The 14,121-nt window shown below is 41.8% G+C and overlaps 1 long non-coding RNA gene across 1 annotated transcript; it reads left to right on the forward strand.

Annotated features, from left to right (window-relative positions):
* Window positions 1-3,642: 3,642 nt before the first annotated feature.
* LOC149467662 (uncharacterized) lies at window positions 3,643-4,322 on the forward strand. Its single transcript, XR_016311895.1, has 2 exons — window positions 3,643-3,943; window positions 4,049-4,322. It is a non-coding gene; the product is annotated as an uncharacterized LOC149467662 (long non-coding RNA).
* Window positions 4,323-14,121: the final 9,799 nt, after the last annotated feature.

Consider the following 14,121-nt stretch of genomic DNA (forward strand, 5'->3'; position numbering starts at 1 on the left):
GGTTAAAGCATGTAGGAGGAGTTTCCATTCTGCTCGGACTGTCCTATGAGGCTGCATGACCCCTGACCCTCTTTCTGGTCAGTGCTGATTGACCCTGTGATGATCACATATACCCTCCCAAAGTAAAGAAAAACTCTAGCCATACACACTAAACTGAGCATATGCATAATGACTCCTAGAGATATGTACTATCAGCAGATGGATTGCGGGCATTAGAAGAAGAGGAGGATCAGAGAAGACAGGATCAAACAGCCTTTTTACGCAATGCAGAGTTGTAACCTCCTAGGTTCCACAGTTAGTATACCAGGCATGCTTTCCTACATATACAGTCTGATTTTACTGTTCTGGGTTTAGTAACACTTTAAAAGGCACAGTCATCCTCCAGGATGAGCTTAAAAGTGGTGGATAAAAGACAAGAGGGGGAAGCACAACCTAAATGAAGTATTAAAATGTAATTTATTAACAGGTGGTCATAACAACTCACAACATAAAAGAAGGTAATCAGTCATCTTAAATGAAGAAACACCGCTGTTTTCTTCATCCTGCAGGACCTGTCGGTGGGCTCCTATCACTGTGGATGGTCAGATGGCTGCCAAGACAACAGGAGAAGACCAAGACATCGCTTGGACAAGCGTGGAGAGCACAGACGTGAGTCACAGGAAGGGAGGATCAGTAAAGAGTAACACGCTACATGCTTGGAGTTTCTGTACCTTTTACAGTCCTAAATTGGTATTGCTCTAATCTTCTATATATACACAAGTTAATGGCTGGAGGACTAAAATGGCCAACAGTATTACATCATGTTTACAAAGAGATTACGGGTGGTAGCATTATTAATCATCAACCAAAAAGTACAAAGCCGAATTGATGAAAGAAAAATATAGAAAAATATATAAAATAAGGATGGGATTAAAACATGTGTAACAAGGATGGGATAAAAAATAAATAAATAAATAAATATATATATATATATATATATATATAATATTTTTGGCATATATATATATATATATATGAATATATATATACCAAAAATATTGGCACCCCTGCATTTCTGTCAAATAATGTACTACTTCGCTCACAAAAGTGTTTAAATTACAAATGTTTAGGCATTCTCATATTTATTTCTTTTGTTTGTATTTGTATGACACAAAAAAGTAGTGAAACAAAAAGCCAAATCTGACATATTCCACGCAAAACCCCAAAAATGGACTGGACAAAATTATTGGCACCCTCAATTTAATATCTGGTAGCACACCCCTTGGAAATAATAGCTGAGATCAATCGCTTCCTGTAACCATCAATTAGTTTCTTACATCTTTCTACTGGAATTTTGGACCACTCTTCTTTTGCCAACTGCTTCAGGTCTCTCAGATTGGAAGGGTTCCTTTTCCCAATTGCTGTTTTGAGATCTCTCCACAGGTGCTCTATGGGATTGAGATTTGCTGGCCAGTTCAGTACTCTCCAGCGCTTTGTCTGAAACCATTTCTGGGTGCTTTTTGACATGAGCTTTGCGTCATTGGCCTGCTGTAAGACCCATGTCCAGTTCATTTTTGGGGATTTGCATGGAATGTGATTTGTTTTTTGTTTCTTCACTTTTTTATGTCATACCAATACAACAAAACAAATAAACGAGAATGCCTAAATATTTGTAATTGCAACAATGCAACAATTTTCTGGGTGAAGTGGTGCATTATCTGACAGAAATGCAGGGGTGCCAATATTTTTGGCCATGACTGTAACTATGCAAAAATATCTAGACCTGGAATTCCTCTTTAAGGTATGAGTGAGGGACACACAAGGTGTTAAAGCTTACATTTTATTAAAAACATTGATGAATGCAGCCTTATATTCATCAATACATCTATGTTTTATGAAAACTCTGTTCCTGTCTAAATTTGACTTGGTATCAGCGTCTTGCAATATCCTGTACAGCAGAGGTTATGTTAGGAGAGGGAAAAGCATCACAAGGAACAAGTCAGGAATGTTGCAGTACTCAGGTCTCCTACCCTGCCTGTCAGGCTTATATTGTGTGGTTGATCTGTGTAAATATCAGGACTGCATAGATCAACATACTGTACAAATCCTTTAGCAAGAAAATCCTTTGGCAGGTAAATCATCTGCCTAACATGCATTTAATCTGTGCATTTAGCTGCCTGTCTGGAGTTCAGCTTTAAGGTATGGAGAAGGATACAAACAGTAGAAGAATTTACAATCTTTTAGGGAATCTGAGAGCAATACAGAAGTTGAATTAATTTACTGTCTATCAGAGAATAAAGTGATCTAGAAGAATTTCATGAGGTGAAGACAATTGTTTGCTATTTTTTTCTTTTATTGGAATATGTGAACAGGAATTGCATATGCACAGAGGCTTGAGGATGGAGAAGGAGGTGGAGGGGAACTAGCAGCCTGTCTAGAGCCTTGTTTGGTCTTAATCTGACTCTGAGATGAAGTAATTCTGACACTATATTGCCAAAAGTATTGGGCTGCCTGCCTTTACACGAACATGAACTTTAATAGCTTCCCAGTCTTAGTCTGTAAGGTTCAACATTGAGTTGGCCCGCCCTTTGCAGCTTTAACAGCTTCAACCCTTCTGGGAAGGCTATACACAAGGTTTAGGAATGTTTGACCATTCTTCTAGAAGCACATTTGTGAGGTCAGGCACTGATGTCATGCGAGAAGGCCTGGCTCAAAGTCTCCACTCTAATTCATCCCAAAGGTGTTCTATCAAGCTGAAATCAGGACTCTGTGCGGGTCAGTAAAGTTTCTCCACCCCATACTCACTCATCCATGACTTTATGGACCTTCTTTTGTGTAACAGTAATGTTGGAACAGGAAGGGGCCATCCCCAAACTGTTCCCACAAAGTTGGGTGCATGAAAACGTCCAAAATGTCTTGGTATGCTTCCTTAAGAGTTCCCTTCACTGGAACTTAGGGGGCCAAGCCCATCACCTGAAAAACAACCCCACACCATAATCCCCTCTCCACCAAACTTTACACTAAGCACAATGCAGTTGGACTGCCAGACAGAGAAGCGCGATTCGTCACTCTGCTCTAGAGTCCAGTGGCAGCATGCTTTACACGAAGTCTGCGTGTTCATGTTCTGACGAAGTCTGCGGTGATTGGCGGACGAAACGCGTCAACGTATTGACGTCACTACGCTCGGCGTCTTCACAGGGTGCGGCGCCCACGAGGCGGGAAGGAACGGCGGTGTCACAGCTCCCTGCTAGGTAGGCCCAAGACCTTTTGAGAACTACCAGTGGGCTATTATCACAGCGGTTCGCAAACGGCAATCCCTCAGGGAAATATATCTTCCACCGGTGGCAAGTTATTTAAAAGCTTACGGCTGTTGAGATTTACAGAGCCTACATGGTGTTCATAGGGCATGTTGTATGGGCCTAATTTACCCTGTATACTCGGGGAATTTTTTGGAAACCCTCTAAGGAGGAGAATCTACATATATATATATATATACATACGCTATCCTATTCAGGTATTTTTTGCTGTGACATAGCCACATCCTTATAAAACCGCAAATAACCTTCTCAAATTGAGCAATTTTTGGAAACCGTTTACTGGGTATATTAAATTCAGGTATCTACGGCCTGCTATATGCTATATACACACTATATGTGTTTGAAATCCACGCATCGTGTATACCTGGTCCCTCACCCCCATATGCATTTTTGGAAAAGCATCAAGGACCTGATCTTAGTTCAAGTCGACAGGAGTCTTCTTGATCCTTATTGATGGTAATATATCCACATCTCTATGTGTGTTTTGTTTTCGGGATTACCTGATGCCCATGTTCTACACATTTATTATCTTTTTCTATGTATATCCTCAGAATCATTTGGTACTGTGGACCTTGTTCCATTTGGGGTGGCTATCCAGGAAGTCCCTACATTTGAGAGGCGGGTATGATAGTCTCACCTCTGAGAAGGTAACAGCAGCATCCATTGACTATTGTGGAGGGAGGCCTGGTAAATTTTGGATGTGATTTGGTTTCCATATTGCTAGATACATACCATGTATTTTTGTGTTCCAGCTTGTACATTCCAGGAGGTCCCTGATATATACTGGGAACACACCCACTGAATATACGGTTCACACAAATATTAAGCAGGAAACCTACGGAAATCCAGGATAACTATTCCATCATTACACTACTCTGCCTTATATGGTGCTCTGTTGGCTAAGATGACCCTTAATTGAAGACGCTAAGTGTTTTTAAACATGATTTTATTTTTTTCATATGTACACCGTGCTTATGTTTAACCTCCCCATGATCTATGTGATCAAATAAAGTATTGTTAAATTCATTTGAATTCATACTACTCCGCGTGGATCTTTTAGAAACCTTCTTTTTCAGATAGGCGTGTTCTTGTCACACTATCATATTGTTTAGTATGCTGTCCCCTGGGTTTATGTATCCACACTTGTACAAGTGAGTCGGAGAGGTGCTTATGACATTAACAATTAGTGTCATTTTTGGTGGCTTGCTTTTGCTTTATTGTTGTGATGCTTTACACCACTGCATCTAACCCTTTGCATTGCACTTGGTGATGTAAGGCTTGGATGCAGCTGCTCGGCCATGGAAACCCATTCCATAAAGCTCTCTACGCACTGTTGTTGTGCTAATCTGAATGCCACACAAAGTTTGGAGGTCTTTAGCTTTTGACTCTGCAGACAGTTGGTGACTTCTTCACACTGTATGCTTCAGCATGCGCTGACCCCCCTTTATGTGGCCTACCATTTCATGGCTGAGTTGCTGTTGTTCCCAGTTGCTTCCACTTTGTCATAATACCACTAACAGTTGACCATGGAATATTTAGTAGCAAGGACATTTCACAGATGGATTTATTGCACAGGTGGCAACCTATCACGGTACCACGCTTGAATTCACTGAGCTCCTGATAGCGACCCATTCTTTCACAAATGTTTGTAGAAGCAGTCTGCATGCCTAGGTGCTTGATTTGATACACCTGTGGCCATGGAGGTGATTGAAACACCAGAATCCAATGATTTGGAGGAGTGTCCCAATACTTTTGGCAATATAGTGTATGTTTTGTATGGCCACGGATTTGATTTAAAGCCCAACTCCAGACATAAATGAAAATTAAATAGTGCATTGTGCCTCATTTACCTTACTCCTCAGTCTTGATTCCACAAACCTCTTCCTAAGCCATTCATGCTGCATTCTCAGGTTCCCCCGATGGCACGGGACTGCCCGAGGAGGCTGTGGAAGGCAGCGTGGGAGAGGTTATCATCTCCCGCTGCTTGTAAAAGCAATCCTGCAGCTAATTAACCACTAGGATTGCTTTTACATGAAAGCCGATCGCCAGCTGAAAAAAATGATACCAGGATGATGCCTGCAGCTGTAGGCATCATCCTGGTATAACCATCCATTTTTCCATGTTTGTCATCTATTGGACACTGGTCTTCTCTTCACTTCCATGAGTTCTCCTGTCTCAGGAGCCTATCAGAAAGAAGCCAGCCACTGGAAGTGTTGCCTCCACCAATAGGAAGCAGTGATAAGGAGATCTGAAGTAGGATCCCAGGAAGTAAACAGAAGAGGAGAGAAATGAGTGTGATTTCAGGCATTTGGATATTTTTTTCATGCCAGACGTTAGGTTGGGGGGAAGGGGGATGTTGCTATTATCCTAGAGTTGAGCTTTAAGGTAGATATTATTACAAGTCTGCCACTCTTTCCATAGGTGAAAATGCTGGCCAGTTAGGAAACATACTGGTTAACCATTTGCCTACCGGCACTTATACCCCCTTCCTGCCCAGGCCAATTTTCAGCTTTCAGAGCTGTCGCACTTTGAATGACAATTATGCGGTCATGCAACATTGTGCCCATATAAAACTTTTATCATTTTCTTCACACAAATAGAGCTTTTTTTGGTGGTATTTAATCCCTGCTGGGTGTTTTATTTTTTGTGCTATAAACAAAAAAAGAGCACAAAATGTGAAAAAAAGTTTTTCTTTGTTTCTATTATAAAATTTTGCAAACAGGTAATTTTTCACCTTCACTGATGTGCGTTGATGAGGCCTCACTGATGGGCAGCACTGATGGGCACTGATAGGCAGCACTGATAGGCATCACTGATATGCAGCAGTGATAGGTGGCACCGATGAGGCGTCACTGATGATGCTGCACTGATAGGCGTCACTGATGGGCACTGATAGGCAGCACTTATGGACATTGATGGGTGGCACTGACTGGAGGCACAGCAGGGCTTTGATGGGTGGCACTGCTGGGCAGCACTGATGGGTGGCACTGCTGGGCACTGGGTGGGTGGCACTGCTGGGTACTGATGGGTACAGGTGGGTGGCACTGCTAGGCACAAGTGGGTGGCACTGATGGGTGGCACTGCTGGGCACTGATGATCGGTGCCATTATGTCCTCTGACAATTGACAGTTATCTGCAGTACTTTCACAGCGTGAGGAAAGTGCAGCCGATAACTTGCAACTGCATTTACCGGTGATCTGCTGTGTCATTGGATACAATGATCACGTGGTAAAAGGCTGCTCTGATTGGCCTTTTACCACATCATATGATCAGCTGTGTCCGATCTTGGAGATTGCTGGGTGCGCTCCCCTAGGGGAGCGTTCTGGGAGGACGTCATATGACGCCCTCCCAGAACTGGACAACTGCGCTGTAGCCGTCATTCAGCTATAGCACGGTTTGCAAGTGGTTAATATATATCCTGTCAAAAAGTATGTTTGTTTTTTCTTTTTGGAAAACCAGTTTTCTGCTGACTGTAGAAAAACTATTTGCCACATGACCAGTCGAAGGGCTTGCCATGCAGAAATACATTTATTTTTATTTAGAAAAACAGCACTTGCATAATGAAATACCGAAGAGCCTTCCCTCCACTCATGACAATTATATACACCTAATATATGTAATTCACTACAGCGGTTTATAGCCCAAAATAATTAAGACTGACCCTTGGTTCACACCTATGCGTTTTAGTGAGTTTGGGGTTTTTAGAAACACACTACAGTCCATTTAACATGGTTTCCTCTAAATCTAGTTCACATCTGTCCGTTTTGAGCTAATCCATTTTTTTGAAAGGGTCAGGTGTGACGATCGCGGCGTCAGACCCCAGCCCTTCTCACCAAACTCGTGACCAAAGGACTAACCAATCTAAAACCACGCTGTCACGTGCGTAACAATGCCACGCCCAGCTGCACACTGCACAAAGATTTTCCAGCTAATGGACCACAACCTGTGTGCCGGCAGCCAGAGAGCAATTGTTACTGGGTCGGGTTAATTATGCAATTAACCTTTCACACTGCCACCACCTCCTTTTTGTACAGAGAAAGAGGAAACTTGGCAATATCAGCAATAACACTATGATGTTTGCATAAGCGTCGGTATACCACTGTCACCACAGGCAGAGATATACCGAAGTTTAAAACACACACACAGTAGCGCTTTTCAGAGGCAGGGATTCTTAGTTTGCATTAAAGAGCTTTAGAAACACTTCAACATTTTCAGAAAGTAAGACTTATTACTAAAAGGTCAAAAGGGTGCAATAGAAATATTTACAGAAAAAGATGTAGCCAATATATATAAATATACAGAGAACAATAGCACAGCAAAGAGATAACAGAAAGGAATTTAAGGAGGTAAAGTACTTGCCAAATGTCCTGGTTTAAGCAGATCAGGTTTCATGAGCCAAAAGGATGCTTTATCTCCCAAAGTTAGTTCCGATGTTAAAAAGGGAGATTCTTCAACTTAGCTCAACTCAGCTTAGCTTTTTCTAGGAACTCAGCAGGGTGTCTCCCTGAAGCAGAGAACCAATCGCCTCATTTGGGCAGGTGTGTTGGGGCGGAGACCCACGCAAGAACCAAAAACTCTCCCAGTTGATGTCATGGTTCATAACTTATTCTCGGTGCATTTAGCAGCCTTGCCACTAGTTGATTAATATGCAGACTCATCTACTGAACGGTTAGATATGAAATATGACATATTTGCTTGAATGGTTCAGGAGATATAATTTTCTGCTCTCCTGTATATGTCAGATGGGGGGTGTAATGTCTCAGGCGACTTGTATTAGACTGAGCCATCCGAATATGTGCTCCATGTTTGTTTAATTATTTCCTATTTGAAGATAGAAAATGATATGGAAAAGTGAGTTTTTAAATGTAAGTCTGTTTTTATGACTACCTGGAATGTCTGTGAACTCAGTGAAGGACTTAGTTTATGGTTTTACGATATCCCAGATTGCAAAGCTAACAGGCATCTAACACAGCTCGGCTGGGGGTTTTATAAAGCCATGGAGCCATGGAGCTCTCCCACTGGAGCCTGTTGCCTTTTGAACTCTGCATCAAACAGACCACATGTCACTCAACAGAGAGGGAGGGGGGATATCGGAAGAATCTGATTTGGGAGAGAGAGATACAAAATGGAGGGGTTTGGAGAAAAATGGATGATCGCGTACATCTCTGTGTGCATGATTGCTACATCAGGGACTTTTTTTCCATAGTGTTTTGCATGTAATAGACTTCATGTTTTGTGTTTTTGATGTGCTTTGAGGGGGGGGGGGGGGGTTTGGCTGATAGGAAAGAATGACAGTTTTGTTCATGTAGTACAACTTTGATGTGACTTTGATTACAACTTTAAACTCTCAGACACTCCAGTAGCATCAAAGTAGCATCAAAGTCGCATCAAAGTAGTGCAGAAACCTTTATGTGTCCAAAGTTGCATTTTTGGGTTAGGGTTAAGGGCTAGAGTTAAATGTTAAGGTTAGCGGTAATTGATAGTGTTAGAATGCTAATCCCAACAATTACTGCTAACCCTAACTATTGCTCTAACTCAAAGCCTAACCCTAATGATTACGGGTAACTCTAACCCTAATTCTAACATTTACCCTATCCCTTAACCCTAACCCTAACATGCAACTGTAGATACGTAAAGGTTGCGACTTTGATGATACTTTGATGCTACTTGAGTTCCAGAGAGTGTAAAGTTGCATCAAAGTTGCATCAAAGTCACACTACATGAAAAGAACTGTCATACTTTCCTATTAGCCAAAAAAACCAAAACGCATATTCAAAAACTCAAAACTCACCAAAAAGCGCTGGAAAAACGTATCAACCGCAGCCTGCATAGATGTGACTCTGCCTAATGGCAGAAAAGGACCAAGTAGTCCATTGAGTTTGCCTTTTTTTAACATTTTGTTTGAGAATAGATCCTTTTATTGAAAGAATGTTCAAATTCACTTATTATTTACTTGTTATATTTGGAAGTTGTTCCACACATCCACTAATTTTTTGTAAAAATAATACTTCCCAAACTTTTCTCCAGTCTGATTGAGGTCTTGCCTGTGTGTTCTTGATTTTTGTTTCATACTGTGCAGCCCACTCAGTTACATACTTACCTTCCCAATTCTGCCCCAGTGGAGGAACTACTGTCATAGCAGCACATACTGTTTCTATGGGGCCTGAACCATGGGGGAACCTAGCCGTGGTCCCAGAAATAGAAGAGCAGTGGACACCTCTGCAGTTAAAATGTGCCACCTGGCCCCATCTAGATCCTTGTCAGAATGCTGGGACGGCTCACCTGAATGCCACTGTCACTTGTTAATAGAGCTGGCAGAAAGAGTCTGCCCCAATGCATTGATAAGCATCTGGGTGGGGAGCAGATTAACTCCATGTGTGGGTCCCTCACTGATGGAGGTATGAAAGGGTTTGTGATTCATTTGTATTTGACCTGCAGGCAGCATCATAGAGGTAGTCAGATCATGGCACTTAACTGCAGTAGCAACAAGTCAATTCTTTTGAGGTGGTGAAACAACTCTGCCAGTTTATTAATATTTTGCAATATTCTTACTTTATCTCAATCTGCCACGGTCTCACTCTGCTATACGTTTCCTGTTCTGCAACGCCTTATTCCTTATTCCATGTTGTATATTCCATTTTTTCTGCACCACCATATTCTGTTTGACACGCAGCACATTCCCTATTATGTGCACCACCTTACTGTGTATGAGTCCATACCAAAGAGTATGATATGAAATTTAGGGGGACCCCCTGAAGGGTCTGGTAAAGAATTTGGGGGGGGCCCTTAACAGTCTCGTATGGAATATAAAATATTTGCTATAGTATATTGTATACATTGTACAAACGTGCCACTTCACAGACAGCTTCACAGCATCCCCCAAGAAGGAAGTTTGAATTTTTATTGTTTCAATTTTTAAACATTGAATCACTGCTTCCTGCCAAATGGAATTTAATTTTTATACATACATTTATTTATTTTTGGCACACGTGCCCAAGGGCAGTTCCCATCCCCTCATTCCTTTTTGGACAATCCCTTGCCTATTAACCTAGAAAACGGCCATTGCTAATTTTTAGGATTCGGCTCCCATTGATTTAATTGAGGTTCAGAATCTGCATCCAAATTTTAGAATAATTCCCCAAACTTATCTCAGACTGAACCCATGTAAGTTCAGTTTATCACTAGTTCCATGTTACAATCACCTCCAGGAACACCAACTCTGCTACACCAATTTGTGTCAATAGCACCTTGCCTTACCCATTATACAGTAAACCACCACTCAACAGATAAAAGAAAATTCTTAAAGACACAGAAAAGGTGTTGATAAAAGTACTTTCTTGCTGCAAAGCAACCCAAATCAGAGAATACATATTTAATATTAGTCTCCATAGGCAGAGGTGTTGCTAACACAGGTAGTCTAAATACGAACAGACGCACAATACTCAGTGACCGATCTCTATGTAGTATGACATCTAAAATAACTTTTAGAAGCAGCCTCTTACAGTCATATTGCTTTGGTACTTGAGACAAGCTGTCTGTCTGTCCTAAGCTTGTGGGGATTAGCAGATCAGTAGTAATCCAGATTGGTTACCTCTCTTTGGAGGGCACTGACACTTGTGTACAAGTATTTCAGTCTTGGCACTGGACAGCAACTCTACTGACACCCTCATTTTTCTGCGCCACACTACAGAGGTCCAGCCCTGTTCCTTACTAACACTTTCTCTCATTGCATTACATTTTCTAAGTGCCAACCATCTATACCTATACCCACAGCTCATCCTCCCAAAGCCTCTTGCTGCCATTTGATCTCTGGGACTCATTTGCACAAACAAAATATTCCCTGTACTTTGCTCATATACCTCTTCATACATAGAGGAGTCTTTTTACAAAGCAAATTCTTCAAAGTTTCGATATCAAGGTACACTATAACATTGCAATAATCTGGTGTTTTGTGGTCTGTGTATGTAAATTTATATACACACATTATATGTATACACACATGCATACAGAATATAAAAACAGCTATGCCAAACTTATGCAACATTTTTTTCCCACCATTTATTCCTAATATGTTGACTGTCTGTGGTGCTCCCAAAGACGGTACCAAAATGTCATTCTGATGCTTGTTGTACTGACAGAGGGCAGCAAAGGTCTTTTACTTTTTACCATGCTTGTCATAGAAGTCTTTTGGCTTTGATTTTCAGTAGCGGCTCCTAGTTATTCACGGTGTCTCTGAGAAATTCTTCTTGCTTCTCGTTATAGATGAATATCACCAAAAAAAAAATAATCTCATAAAAATCATTCTTAACATCTTTCAATCTTCTGTAAACTTTTATTGTAAATATTTATTAAAGGCCAATGTTAAAAGAGAAAAGTGCACCACTGTTTGAAAAATCCTATACAAATGTACTGGAAAATATAAAAAGGTATATTGTAAACTAGTAAGAATAATCATTTAATAAAATCTACATATTTTAATATTTTATTATTACCTCTCCCTAATTAGGGAGCCCCAAATTTCAATGCTATGGTAATCACCATCTCACCATTAACATATTTCTGGTGGGGTCCTCATGAAACCCAATACACACTAACAAACAATAGAGGGCATAGAATTCCCCCAGAGAACAGTAGTTTGAAAGAGAACCAACAGTGGTGTAAATAACACCAATAGCTTTATTATACTTCACAAAAATTTGTAATAGACCTATCAGGTCAAAGAATCCTCCATTCACATCAATAAAATGGATAACGTTATCACTTTAAAATGGCCCGGGTCATTTTTTTAGTTTGTTAAAAATACTACTGCACTGGAGGAGCATGCACCTGGAAAACAATCAAAATTAGAAATGGACATTTGACTGCATTTGAGCTGGATTTCCCCTTTTCCTTTCCTTGTAGGACCTTTTCAGCATTTAGGAGCATGCCAAGTGGTAACTAGTAAAGTTTTCCTTTGGAAGGTTTTTGTTGGTTTCAGGCTTTCCGTTATTGTATCTATTTTCCCATATTCTGCTACTTTCTGACTGTGATTCCAAATCCAAAGAAACATATGTATCTATAATGCTAGAGTGAGTGCATTTGAACAGAAAGAGTTTGCAAATGGCTAGAGGAGATTAGAAACATTAAGATTAAAAAGGTATTCACAAACAGAGCTTTCATACTTACATCCGCACTGCACTCTGAACAGGTGCCTTTTGTATTATAGGCCCAACCAGACTGATCAGAGTCAGCCCACCTTCACTCACCTTGGTGAGATTCAAGAGCACAGCTTCTTATACTGCACTGTTACTTGATTCCTGTGACGGACCCCCTAGCACCCCACCTGAGTGCCTCCATCAGAGAGCTGCTTCCTCACCAATGTAACATAGAAACAAGGTATTATATCTGCACCCAAGAACTAGATGACACTAGCTTAGGTGCAAACTGGAACTACTTTATTGAACAGAAATACAGGTTTTTATACACTTCAGAAACAGGGACAGTCCCCACATGAACAATAAAAACAAATATTACTCATTGGCATAAACATCCCACAATGATTAGGTAATGAGGTAAAATTGACACAAGACTAATCACGTCAGGAAGATTAGCAAACAGACAGAAACAATAGGTTACTTAACTAACTCAATTACCAATGAGAGAAAGAGACTTAACAGTGGCTAAATGGTTAGCACTTCTACCTGGCAGTACTAGGGCCATTGGTTCAAATCCCAACCATGGCACCACCTGCCTGGAGTTTGCATGTTCTCCCTGTGCCTGCATGGGTTTCTCTGGGTACTCCGGTTTCCTCCCACACTCCAAAGACATGCATACAGTCATGTCCATCCACATTGTCCTCTTTGGAAACTCTGAAGAGGGCTGCTACACTTGGGAAGGCTAGGCAGCGTCTCATTGCCACAGCAAATAATCTTTTCACAGGATGAGAGAAAACCACTCCTTTAGAGTGTATTGACAATGTGTTTATTGAATGTGACTGTCAGGGCTCCCAGGTGTGACCAGAGGTGTGTGGCTGACGCAGGGAAACGCAGACCTCAGATATGTTATAAACAATATAATTTATTAACACTAACCATACAAACATAAACGCAGTGCAATACTAAACATAATACAGTGCAAACAAACCAAACCAACCACCCACAGATAACAGTACATACAAGCAAGCGTCGTCAGGCAGGCCGGGTCAATATCAATTGGGCAGGTAGGTACAGGGGGAGCAAGCGGAGATTGGTCGGGGTCACAGGCCAGGTTCAGCAGGTAGCTAGCAGTGTAGTACAGAGGGTTAGGCAGAGGGATGGTCAGGGTCACAAGCCAGGGATCAGAACAGGTAGCAGGCAGCGTAGTATAGAGGGTCAGGCAGAGGGATGGTCAGACAAGCCAGGGATCAGAACAGGTAGCAGAGAATCAGACAGGAACAGAGAGCAGGAACAGGATACAGGGCCCAAGAGAAACACAACACCAAGGCAGAGTCTGCAAGTCTGGCCATCCCTTAAATACCCCAGCATAATCAGTTCCAGGTGTTAGCTGGCTGCAAAGTTGAGTCTCTGATTGCTGGGAGCATCCGCTGGCCAGCCCTGGTACTGCAGATCAAAAGGCAGGTGAGTCCCACCATTGCTGGCTAGTCCATTCCTGACAGTACCCCCCCCTCAAGGAGCGGCCTCAGGACGCTCCAAACAGTCCTAGCTGGGCAAAATGTTCCACCGCCCGGGTCTGGTAACTGGCGGGATATCAAAGACTGGCACACCGGGCAGGACTCCGGGCAGCGGCACACCGGGCAGGACTCCGGGCAGCGGCACACCGGGCAGGACTCCGGGCAGCGGCACACCGG

Source organism: Staurois parvus, unplaced genomic scaffold (genome assembly GCF_062004578.1).
Source record: "Staurois parvus isolate SC_StPar_1 unplaced genomic scaffold, SC_StPar_1.0 ptg000104l, whole genome shotgun sequence".
NCBI lineage: Eukaryota > Metazoa > Chordata > Amphibia > Anura > Ranidae > Staurois > Staurois parvus.